Here is a 13067-nt window from a genome sequence, read left to right as displayed (position 1 = left end):
AAGAGAAATTTCTCGTGATTACCTACAGGATCCAAAAAAAGGAATGTAGTTAAAATAAGTATTAAATTGAAAAATGAAGGAATGTTCTGGTCCTGTCTCACAGAGTGTGATAGGAAAGGCTGTAGACACTTCAATGTTCTACACCCATTTCAGCCCGACCAGTACAGAGAATCTGTATTGATAAGACCAACATGTGGTCAATTGTCAATTGTATCAGTGTTGGACAGGTCCGGCGGTAAATGGTGAGACATTAACCACTTCCTACCAGTCACCAACCTAATGCACAGGTATAATGTATTTATAAACGACTCAGAGGGTCAAGAGCGATTATTTAGACAAAATATACAATCATTGGATGAAAATATGGTAAGAAGGATAGAAACAAGTGGTGATACTGCTGTTGGCGTCAGATAACGCACATCATAAAGATGAAAGACTACTACACTGGGTATTCCCTGTGAGTCTCCTCCTCAGGTACTGACCCAGCCCAACACTGTTTAGCTTCCAAGATCGGACGAGATCGGGCACTGGCAGTGTGGTATGGTAGTAGACAGATGGGTAGGTAGGACGCCAATGAGAGTGCACCTATATAAGGAAGAAATGTGGCAGTTGGTCACAAAAGATGTGGATCTGCTTTCTACGTTAGGCTGGATGCAACAAGTCCCACACTGGTGATATTGTGCACCCTGGATCATAGATGAGAGTCCACAGAAATAAGAGCAGAAATGAGAGTTAAAATCGTCAACATTTCTGTACAGTATGTCCTGGTAGCAAGCATTTACTGACATCAAGCACATGCACAAGCATAATTCATGCTGAGTATAAACATTGGTGATACTGTGAATAATTTCTGTGCCAAAAAATAAGGAAACCAAAGATGTAAGAATCTATATATATATATATATATATATATATATATATATACATATATACACGCTGATGTGAGGACTGAATGTCAGATTGCTGGAATGGCTAAATCTGACTCAGGATAGGGGTTTGCACAAAGAAATGGGGGTAGAAATCGTCAACAATTCTGTGCAATATGTCCTGGTAGCAAGCATTTACTGACATCAAGCACATGCACAAACATAATTCGTACTGAGTATAAACATTGGTGATACTGTGAATAATTTCTGAGCCAATAAGAATGAGGAAAACAAAAAAGAATTTTTGAAACATCTATATATATATATACGCTGAGTGTCAGATCGCTGGAATGACTAAATCTGACTCAGGGTAGGGGTTTACACAAAATTCCTTGGTTATAGGAAAAAGCCAATAATAGCCTAGGATACTGATTGAAGTGACCCCCTAGCTAGTAAATGCATGCAAGTAATTAAACTTATACCAAGGAAATGATAAACATATGTTTCACAGTATAATAGATAGTATATCATTCCATTTATCAGTAAGCAGAAATATGCTGGTAGCAATATCATGAATTGTAGTTTGTTAAAGATGCTCAAAGTGCCCACACAGGCACTGCCAAATTACATAACCTGTGTGGAATCAGCAGCAAAATATCCCTCAATTGTCGTGGCTGGTGCCGGTGGACCCGCTGGCTGGGAAAACGCATTTCACTCCGCAGGGCTTGTTCACTTCCTGTAGGTGCGGGTAAGAGATCAGGGCAGTATAAAAATGCCTAGCTAGGCGGCGCGGACCAATCAGAGCCGGCACGTCATTGACGGGGGCGGGAAGAAACCCGTGACATTGACGCTGATAGGTTCTTGCTGCTTACATCAGCGGCTGTCACCCGGTTGGTTGGACCGCTCGTGTAGGAGGCTGGAATAGATAGGAAACAGGAAACTGGTAATCTGAGCGAGTATGTAGATGGGGCCATGCCACAAGAGGGCAGAATTGCCCATAGTGTGCGGGAGGAGCCGGGCGTGGGAAAATTAGATAATGATATTAATAAGATGCATACTAGGGTCTGACAAGATTGATCCGGAGGCTGATTTGCCCAAGGAATGGGCCGCTGACATAGGCTGCTTAAATAATGGGGAGCTGAGCCTCCGTGGTGTGAGTGGGAATGTGAAGTGCATGATGTGTGGGGGGCCATTTTGGAAAAGGGCAAATTTGCCCTGATTTAGCGGAACTGGGGGAGAATCAGTAATATTAAATGTAGAGTTGTTTAAATGAATAATCAAAAAAATATGATAATAATAAATAGGAAGATGAATAAAAATAAGTATAAAATGAAATAAATTGATGGAAAGAAATATGTATATATATATATATATATATATAGAATTAAAAACATATATGTGTGTGAAAATAATGAAAATATAAATATGAAAAAATAAATAAAAAAAATATATATATATATATATGAAATTAGAAATTATAATTATTAAAAAGGAAGGGGAGGGATAACAATTGGTGGGAATGATGGTGATCTAAGTTAGTGAAAAAAGATGTGTGAAAAAAGATAGAAGGTGCTAGACTGCAGGGTCAAGGAGAGTGTGATGGAGGGCAAAAAGTGAACAAAAGGGGATGAATGATAGGCATGATGTAAATATAATACTAGATTGGACGTGGTTTTGAAATATTATTAGGAAATAATTGTGTTAATTATTGTGGTAAGTGAAGCAATGAGTGAGCTGCTAAGTGACAGGGGTAAAAAGGTGAAAGGAGGATGGGTTTGTAAATGCATGTGCATGCGTGCACATAGACCCAAGTGCAACACCATGCAGCAATATATAAATGCACGTGGGCCCATGCGCACATCTAGGCATGACAGCCTGCCCGGATGTAAACATGAACACCGTGCCTAAAATAAAGATGAAAATGAGTGACAGTGTAACATACGGGGGGAACCACGGAAAAGAAGGGGAATGAGGGTACAGGTGATATGCATGGCAGTGAAAAAGCCGACTCCCAGTCACATCATAGAGCCGAGGCTGATATATGTGACAAAGGAATCAGTTGGTTGTGAGTCAAAGAAATAGGAAATTAGGCCTATATTATTAAAATGAGTGAAAAAGCTATATATATATATATATATATATATATATATATACTGATTAATATATTAAATTATAACGAAATAGACCGGAAAACAAAAACAAGAAAAGGAAAAAAAAGGGGGGGGGGGGGAAGAGAGAGAAGGGAGGGAGGGAGGGGAAAGAGGGAGGAAAGACAGAAAAAGGGATGTTTGGGGGAAGAGATCAGAGGAAGAAGAGGTGGGGGGGGAGGTGGGATGGGGGGAAGGGGGGGTGGAGGGGGGTTTGAGAAAGGCAGGGAGAGGTGGGAAGAAGAAAAAGGGGTGGGCAGATAGGGTTGATGATACATGTGATGGGAAAAGGGAACAGATGATAAAAAGGGGGGGGGGGGTCAGCAGATTGGGAATGACGATGCAACGGCATCCAAATAATAAATTGGAGATCAGCTCATAGGAAAGCACCATAGTTAATGTTTTCATTGAGTCCAGATGGTTTAAGGCTGCCTAGTCGAAAAATCCACTCACTCTCCCTTTTCAGTAGTTCCTTGGTAACATCCCCACCTCGAATCCCCAGATGGATATGATCAAGACCGAAGACTTTTAATTCTTTTGCTGATCCTTTATGGGCAAGGTGAAAATGTCTGGCTACTGAGGTAAGTAGCTTCATTCGCATGAGATCTTGCTGGGCATTCCGAATATTGCCCATATGTTCTAAAACCCTTTCCTTCAATTTCCGAGTGGTCATACCAATGTATTTCAATTCACAACTGCAGGTTATGCAGTAGATAACTGCCTGCGTGTTACAATTGAAAAAGTGTTGTATTCTTAAAGATTGTCCATATCTGTCAGTGACCATCTTTTTTTGTATCATCTGTGGACACGACTTACAATGACCGCATTGGAAAGAACCAGTTGTTGTGGGTTTCTTTGGTAGTGAAGTCAGGAAATGGCTACGAACCAGTTGGTCTTTAATATTTTTCGATCTGCGCCAACTCATCTGGACGGGAGTCTTGACAAACGGGAGTAGGTCGGGATCAAGTTGTAATATCGGTAGGTGTTTGAATATGGCATTCTTCAACATTTTCCATTCTGCACAGAAAGTACCAATAAATCTGATGCTGTCCTCCTGCTCAGAAATGGCATTTTTCTTTCCAAAAATCAGTTTGTCCCTTCGGACCATTTTAGTTGCTGAATAGGCTCGTTTTAGTGAGCGTTTACTGTAGCCCCTGGCTTGGAGATGGTTAGTCAATTCCCAACTCTTCTTATTGAAGACATGGTCTTCAGAGCAGTTCCTTCTCAGCCTTAAATACTCTCCTTTTGGGATGTTTTCAATAGTTGGCGGAAAGTGTGAGCTGGTCTGGAAAAGAATACTGTTTGTCGCTGTCTCCTTGCGATATAGTTCGGTGGCCAAGTATCCTGTATCTGATTTGTAGATGTTAAGGTCAAGAAATGGGACATTCTCTGAACTGATGGTATGTGTGAGCAAGATGTTAAGATCATTGGTATTCAGAATATTGATGAAGTCCAAAAGGAGTTCTTTGTTCCCATTCCAAATGATGAATATATCATCAATATATCTAAGCCACAAGATAACATGTTTGGTATAGTCTTCATTGGTAGTGTTGAAAACAAAGAAATGTTCCCACCATCCTAAAAAAAGATTTGCGTACGTGGGCGCACAGGCTGCTCCCATTGCTGTCCCCCTAACTTGCAGAAAGAACTGATCCTGGAAAACAAAATAATTCTTAGCAAGAACGAAATTAAGCAGATTCTGAAGGAAGGTTGAAAAATCACTCTCTCCTTCTTGGTCCAGGAAGTACTTAACTGCTTTGAGGCCATGTTGGTGACTGATACTAGTATATAGTGCCTCTACGTCCAGTGTTGCCATCAAGAAGTCACTCTCAAAGTGGATATCATGAATTTTGCGTAGAAGGTCAGAAGTATCCTGTAGATAGGATGGTAGAGATAATACAAACTCACGGAGATGCAAGTCCAGAAACCTACTGGGCTGCTCCAGGAGGCCCCCATTGCCTGACATAATGGGTCTTCCGGGGGGTCGAGATGCGTTTTTATGTATCTTGGGCAGGAGGTAGAATGTCGGTGTTTTGGGATTCAACACTGTCAGATATTTGAGTTCTTGTGGTGTGATAGTGCCCAGTGCTGCGGCTTCTTGTACCATTAATTTATACAGCTGGAGAAAACTGGTGGTTGGATTATTGGGAAGTTTCTTATAACAGGAAGTGTTATGAAGTTGTCAATGAGCTTCGGTGATGTACATTTCTTGTGGCCAAATGACAATATTGCCCCCCTTGTCTGAGGGCTTAATGATAATGTCACTCCAGCTGTGTAATTCTCGCAATGCCTGTCTTTCGTTGAATCTCAGATTTTGAGGGAATCGATGTATGCCCTTCTTTGTTTGGGCATAAATGTCATCAAATTCTTTTGAAACAAGATTAAGAAAAACTCTAATCTCCGGACTATTGTTGTCCGGGGGAAAAAAAGAAGATTTTGGTCTACACTTGGGTCTGGACATAGAGGATTCACTATCACCGGATTCCATTTGTAGTTCTTCCAACATTTTGAGAGCATGGTGATCTTCTGTAGTGAAATTAGATTCTGTTGTTATTTCTAATTGTCTTTGTGTTTGTTTGGAAAATAATTTTTTGAGAAGAAGCTTTCTCCCAAAGAGTCGCAAATCTATCTCCCAGGAGAATCTATTGAAAGACCTTGAAGGAGAAAAAGAGAGTCCTTTCATGAGCACTGCCATATGGTCGGATGATAGGATCCTGTCTGATAGATTAATGACCTGTAGTTGTGATGTCTGGTCCAGATCTATCGTACTGTCTTCCTCTTGCGTGCTGGATATCTGGGGGTCCTTGGTATATCCCAATCTGAATTTCTTGGATTTTCTCTTCTTTCCCCCTCGCCTTGTCTTCCTCGCACCTTGATACGGTCTCTCCCTCTCTGGCCTCGGTCTAAAAAACGTGGAGAAAAATCTTCTCTTTCTTCCCGATTGTAATTGGGTACATCAAAGTTTTCACTAGCGGAATCACCGCTGTTAGAAGATTCAAATTCAGACAGGGTTGGATCTTCTCATGGTTTCCTGCTCCTATTGTTGGGAGGTCTGGGGTTCCATCTAAAAATGTCTCCGCGGGCAAAGTCTCTTATCTCGCGTAAATTTACCTCGTTTGCGATCCACTATGTTGTGTTCATAACTATCGATTTCTTTCTTGAACTTTTCGAAAGCTGCTTGGAATGTAGAGTCTTTTTCCCAGGTTTCCAAAGTTTTCCCTAAATCTGCAATTTCTTTCTCTACTTGGTCAATTATCAGAGTATCATGTTTTACCAGTATATGTAGTAATTCATTAGAGCATTTGAGAAGAGCTGTTTCCCACTCAGCCTTCAGATTGTCCGTGGCGAGTGGGAATGACGGGAATATCTTAGGTCGTAATCCCCTGGGAACAATCTTATGTTTTGTATAATTTTCTAGGGTAGTCACGTCCCACGACAGCCGTACTCTTCTCTGCAAGTTCTTTTGTAATCTCGAAAAAGGAGTTCGCCAGTCTGTATTGGGGGAGATTTGCTCGAAAGTTTCTGAGAAAGGATCGCCAAAGTTTTCTACATTCTGACGCCTTATTAATTCAGTCTTTAATGAAAATGTGGACATAATGGGGCGTAAATAAGAGATGCCACTCAGATCGTAGATAATGAGAGACAGTTTAGATGAACGCGTGAATGACTGCTAAAATTGGATCGCTGGGTAATCAAAACAGAGAATGAAAATTATAAAGAAAATGAAAGAAAAAGATAATTATGTACCGTGCCCGTGGGTCAGAGGCTGAAATTATCTTCAGCATAGACAATTAATTGAAAAAAGAAAGGGGACGACCCGGCACTGGTCTCTATGTCAAAGGTCAAATTGGAAAAACCAAAATTCGGACAATAAAGATTAATTGGATAGGTTATAAAATCTATGTCCAGTTTGGTGGTGCGCCCAGAGCCAGAGCGAGCATACGTCAAAAGTGGGAGAGGAAAAGAAGGCTCTTGTGTGGGCGCACTCTTAATTAATTGAAATAAATTTAATTAGTAGTTAATTGTTCATGAAAGGTAATAAAATATAACTTTGTTGTCACTATGCAAGAATGTAGGATTTTATAAAATTCCCCTGAAAAACCATCGGGACCTGGAGTCTTAACTGGCTTCAGAGACCTTATTGCTTTCTCAACTTCTGGAAGAGTAATTGGAGCACAGATGCCATTAGCCAGAGAAGAATCAATAACCGGTAACTGCAGAGACTGCCAAAAAGAAGATTTAGAATCCAAATCAATCTGGGGGGTTACATATATATCCGAGTAAAAACCGGAAAGCACAGCCGCTGTATCTCTAGATTCTGTAGCAAGGGAGGCATCAGGGCGTTTAAGCACCTGTATAAGTGAGTCTGGGGAAACTCCCTTTAATAAATTTGATAACAGTTGTCCTGTTTTGGGCTTCCGGTTCCGGGTTGATGGCGTGAGGCAGCAGATCTCGGAGCTCCGCCACAACCCATCTACATATACCTTCTAAAGGCCGCTGCCGGTCTCCATTTGCCCTGCATGGCACCCCCCTGCACCCGCGACCCTTATGGACCGCTTTGTGATGCCCACAGCCGTGGATGGCGCACAGCCGCAGCGCCAAGAAAAACGCAGCGCGGCGGGGACTATGGCCCCTGAGGTTGGCCCTGACCCGGTTTCCCCAGCTCCAAAGAAGGTGGCTGCAGTAACGGTGCCTCTGTCGGAGCGTGCCGCTGATGCTCCGGTCTCACATGCTGACGTGGTGGACGCCATCAGGTCCACCATGACCCCCCTCCTCACTCAGGCTGTGGCTGATATCACACTGCAGCTGCAGCAGCTGCAGAATCGTTTGTCCCGCACTGAAAATCAATTGGGAGCTGCCATGCATAATATGGATGAATTACAGCAGGCTGTGAAATCGCTGACTTCAGACAATTATCACATATGGAACAAACTCGATGATATCGAAAACAGATCGAGGAGAAATAATATCAGGCTTGTGGGCCTACCTTAATCAGTAACAGGACCAGCCCTTGCCCATTTTGTCCGTACCACGCTTCCCACCCTTCTAGGAATTGAACACGACTGTCGAGACCTGGTGATTGAGAGGGTAGACCGAGTGGGCCCTGCCACCACCACGAATAAGCCCCGTCCGAGGGTCACGTTGTTCCGCTGCCTGAACTTTCTACATAAGTCTGCTTTTTGGTCTGCTTCACGACGTATCAAGGACCTGCAATGGGAGGGTCACAAGCTTTTTATTTTCCAGGACTACTCGGTGGAATTGACGAGGGCCCGGAAAGCATTCTCACTTATTTGCTCCCAACTCGTTGCAGAGGGCCGCAAGTTTGGCTTGCTCTATCCAGCCCGTTTACGCATCTATGAAAGCTCCTCCTATAAGGACTTCCTCTCCCCAGCAGATGCCCATGCTTTCCTAAAAGAACTCCCTCGACCCCTGGATACTGATATCAGCGATCCACCAGCTACCTCATCCACCTGAAGGTTTTTCCTAGCATACCTGTGCGATATTGTTTCCCAATGTTATATTGTCTCATGAGCCTTCGTTATGTCTTGTTATGTTCTGTTGTGATACGGCAATCCTCCTCTGCAAGTTCATGCTGTATCTTCATACCTCATGTTTCATGTTATTATTCATCACCATTAGTAACGTGTTTAGTTATGGTATGTAGCTCCCAAGCACCTGTTACTGGTGAACCCAGCATATTACGATGCAGACACTATCCAGACTACTGGAGACACTGGTTCTCTTATTATTGCGGAACATTAGGTTAATTATGTCTTATTCTCTGCTTTCGCATAAAACAGGGCCACCACCATCACCCCCTGCTTATCATTCATGTTTTATGTTTCATTTTTGTGCAGGGCAAAGCCACCTTTTTTATTTTACTCCTAGTGGATGTGGTTGGGCGGGCGGAACTCCTCCCTCACTCTCCACTACTGGCTGTTATGTCACTATGGTTTAAATCTCTTCTTATGCTAATTTGTTTTACGGGAAGTCCTGAGTCCTCCTGGCATGTAGATTCCTCGCTGCCCACACCACTGATTCTTTGGTCTCGCTATTTAGGACTGTCATGTTGTGTTTTTCGTCTGTCTTCCCCCCTCCTTCCCTCCCCCTCTTTCCTTACACCCCTCCCCCCATGCATCATTAGCCCATGATCTATTGTATTATTTTGATGTTGAAAGCTGTGATAGCACTTTGGCCCCCTTCCCCGTGCCATGCCTACTTTGACGCTTGGCTCGTGGAATGTAGGCGGGTTCAACTCACCAGCGAAACACAGGAAAATCCTCATTTATCTCAATAAACAAAATGTTGACATAGCCTTCCTGCAAGAGTCCCATCTAGTCCCCGCTGAAGTAGTAAAATTAAACACCTTAGGCTGGTCTGTTCTAGGTTTTAGTTCTTATAACTCAAAAGCTAGAGGTGTTATCATCCTAATCAAAAAGCATATTCCCTATGAAGAGTTAACAACTCGTTCTGATACAACGGGTAGGACGGTGCTACTGAACCTTAAGATTTACGGACAACCTCTGACACTTTGCAATGTGTACGCACCATCTACCTATACCAAGAGTTTTCTCCAATCACTCATTGCCTTGCTGACCCCACACCTTTCCTCCTCTATCATAATGTGCGGAGACTTTAATCTGGTAATGTCCCTTTTGTTGGATAGATCTTCCACTCCTCCTAAGGGCCTAACCCTCCCAAAATTGGGAATGCCTTTACTCGCAGATAGACTCTCCTTGGTGGATGTTTGGAGGGCTCTCCATCCCACTGATAGAGAGTATACCTGCTTATCCTCAGCTCACCACACCCTGTCCCGAATTGACTACATATTCACATCTCACACCCTCTTTCCTAGCGTAGTGGATGCTCTCATAGCTCCGATTTCCCTCTCCGATCACGCCCTCATGACGGCCTCTATCCAAATCTCGGAACAGCAGGATTCCCCCAGACTGTGGAAATTTCCCTCCTACTTATCCAAGTCTTTGAAATTTCGAAATAGACTTGAAGCTGCCTGGGAAACATATGCCTCAGATAATGCATTTCATGCAGACTCTGATCCCATGCTCTTTTGGTTATCTGCCAAATCTGTACTGCGGGGGGAGATAATATCTTACGTGGCCAATTCTCGCAGAAAACACACTGAGCACTACTTGGAGTTCCAGACAGCCCTGACCTCAGCCTTTCAGCAGTTCAAGTCCACGCCAAATGATATCACTAAACATAATTATCTCTTGGCAAAAACACACTTTGATGAATTCTTGTTAACACTTGGGGATATATATATGTTTAATGTTAGTTACCGGTTCCACAAATTTGGAAACAAAACGGGTAAGTTGCTTTCTAACCTCTTGCGTGGCTCTCACCCTCCCCTGACTACACGACCACTGATGACAGATTCGGGCAGATTGACGGCCACCAATACCGAGATCTCAGCAGTCATGCGCTCCTTTTACACAGATCTCTATTCTCCTACGGTTCCCCGCCCGCCTCCCCCGGACTCCCTTGGAGATCCTGTCTCTCCTGATACTTGGGACTCCTTGCCGGCACCTAAATTATCTCCAGAGCTTAGCCAATCATTAACATCCCCGATTACACTAGAAGAGATCTGCCAGACTATTGGTCATTTCAAACGCGACAAAGCCCCGGGACCTGATGGTTTCTCTGCCGATTTCTACAAGCTGCTTTTGCCAAAACTTGAGACCCCATTAATGCATGCGCTTAATTCCATGCTTACATCACAAACTCTCCCCCTACATTTCAACTCGGCCATCTTTAAAGTTCTACCGAAACCGGGCAGGGATCTCACCCTCCCGGGATCCTATCGTCCCATCTCCCTACTAAATCTTGATTATAAGTTACTGACCAAGATTCTGGCTGATCGTTTAAAATTGCTCCTTCCCCACATCATTCACCCAGATCAAACGGGCTTTATATGGGGCAGGCATTCGGAAGTCAATGTCAGACGTGTGTTGTCAGCGGTTCAGACATCCTCCGCCTCCTCTGACCCTGCTTATATCCTTTCCCTTGACGCGGAGAAGGCGTTTGATCTGGTTGAATGGCCCCATTTATATCACTCCCTAGCACGTTTTGGCTTCTCGCCGGCTTTTATTGACTGGATTAAACTTCTTTATACACATCCCCAAACCCAGGTATCCTGTAATGGGGTTTTGTCAGCTCCCTTTCCAGTCGGTAGAGGTACACGGCAGGGGTGCCCATTGTCTCCCTTACTGTTTGATATAGCTCTGGAACCTCTGGCGATAGCTTTACGAGCATCCAGGAATTTCCAGGGAATCCGGATTGGTGACGTGGAGCTCAAAGTGGCATTATTCGCAGACGATATGCTTCTTTTTATTTCTGATCCTGATGTCTCCATCTCGGAGATTCTCCCCCTCATATCGTCTTTTGGGAAAATCTCGGGCTATCGTATCAATATCTCCAAATCTGAGCTGCTACCCCTGGGGACCCCTCATACATCCATTGCCCAACCTGCCTCTACCCTGACGCTGACGTTTAAAACTGTTCTAGATAAGATCACTTATTTAGGAATACAAATCCCATCAGACTTATCCACCCTATACGAGGCCAACTTCACGCCCATGTTACATAAACTTACCACTACCCTTGACTCTTGGAAACTTTTGCCCCTCTCACTCTTGGGCTAGGTGGCGGTTCTTCAAAGTGTGTTTTTCCCATGTCTGTATTATCTAATGCAGATGTTACCCATTCGCCTTTCCACGAAAGACCTGGTCTACATTCGCAAGATCCTTACCAAATTCCTCTGGAAAGGCAAAAGACCCCTCATAGGCTTAAAAAAACTGACTGCTCCCCGTGCTGCGGGGGGGGAGTCGGCCTGCCTGACTTCCTCTCATACTCCTTGTCTGCCCTTTTTCGTTGGGCTGCCGACTGGCTGACGGATAGTCATGCTTTCACGGACCCCGCTCTTGACGAGGCCGTGTTTTCTCCCTATTCTCCCAGTGCACTCCTTCATTCTACCCCGAAATCCATCCCTCCTCGCATTCTTGACTCCCCACTATTCCATGATATCTACTATGCATGGATTAAAATAACCAAATTGTTTCACAGGAATCACATGTTCACATGGCAAGTTCCTCTCTGGTGTAATCCTGCGTTCCCTCCATCTCTCACAAACTCTAACTTTAAACTCTGGAGGGCAAAGGGACTGTCATGTTTCTCCAAGGTCTATGACCCGGGGGGAAATTTTGTTTTATTCTCTCACCTCCAAGATAAATACGACATCCCACAATCACATTTTTATATGTACTTACAGGATCGACACTATCTCACCTCCATTCTTCATCCCATGGGTCACTCCTCACTCCCCTCTGGTCCCCCAGATACAATACAATCAGTGATATCCTTGTGTGAAAGGGTTCCTTTCCGCACTAGGATGCTGTACAACCTCCTCACTGACATAACCTCGTCCCCCAGATGGTCCATGTTACTGTCACAATGGCAGAAAGATATTCCCTCCCTTACTGACTCTACAGCTCTAAGCACTTTTTATTGCTCCACTATGAAAACTCTGTCTTTTGCTTACTTACAGGAAGTCCATCTCCGAACCTTACAAAGGGCCTATGTCCCTCAAATCCACCATGCCCGATACAACCCCCTGATATCAGGGGAATGCCCTAAATGCGGCTATTACTCAGCAACTTTCTATCACAATTTCTGGGAATGTGGTCACATTAGGAAATTCTGGGGTAAAGTACTCTCCTATATCAATAATCTGCTCCACACCCGAGTCACACCTGATCCTCTAGCTTGTTTATGTGCCAATTTCTCTCACTGGGACTTGGGTACTCCAGAAAAAAGACATATACTGTTGCTGACCATACTGGTCACAGTGTCTAAAAAGATCATTCTCACCCACTGGGTCTCCAGGTCTAAACCTTCATTATCGGAAGTACACAGGAAAATGTTACAAATATTATATTTTGACCACAGATCTGCACTGGTAAACATAGAAACTGATGTTGTTAAATTCTATGCTAGATGGGAAAAATATATCGACTCGCTCCCTCTTTCCACGCAA

At 43.6% G+C, this 13067-nt stretch overlaps 1 pseudogene; it reads right to left on the bottom strand.

Annotated features, from left to right (window-relative positions):
• Positions 1–433: 433 nt before the first annotated feature.
• On the bottom strand, positions 434–552 carry LOC134931483 (5S ribosomal RNA; annotated as a pseudogene).
• Between the last annotated feature and the right edge of the window lie 12515 nt (positions 553–13067).

The sequence above is a fragment of the Pseudophryne corroboree genome, chromosome 5, assembly GCF_028390025.1.
Source record: "Pseudophryne corroboree isolate aPseCor3 chromosome 5, aPseCor3.hap2, whole genome shotgun sequence".
Classification (NCBI taxonomy): Eukaryota; Metazoa; Chordata; class Amphibia; order Anura; family Myobatrachidae; genus Pseudophryne; species Pseudophryne corroboree.
The sequence above is the reverse complement of the archived record's forward strand: the minus strand, read 5'-3'. Positions and strand labels throughout refer to the sequence as shown.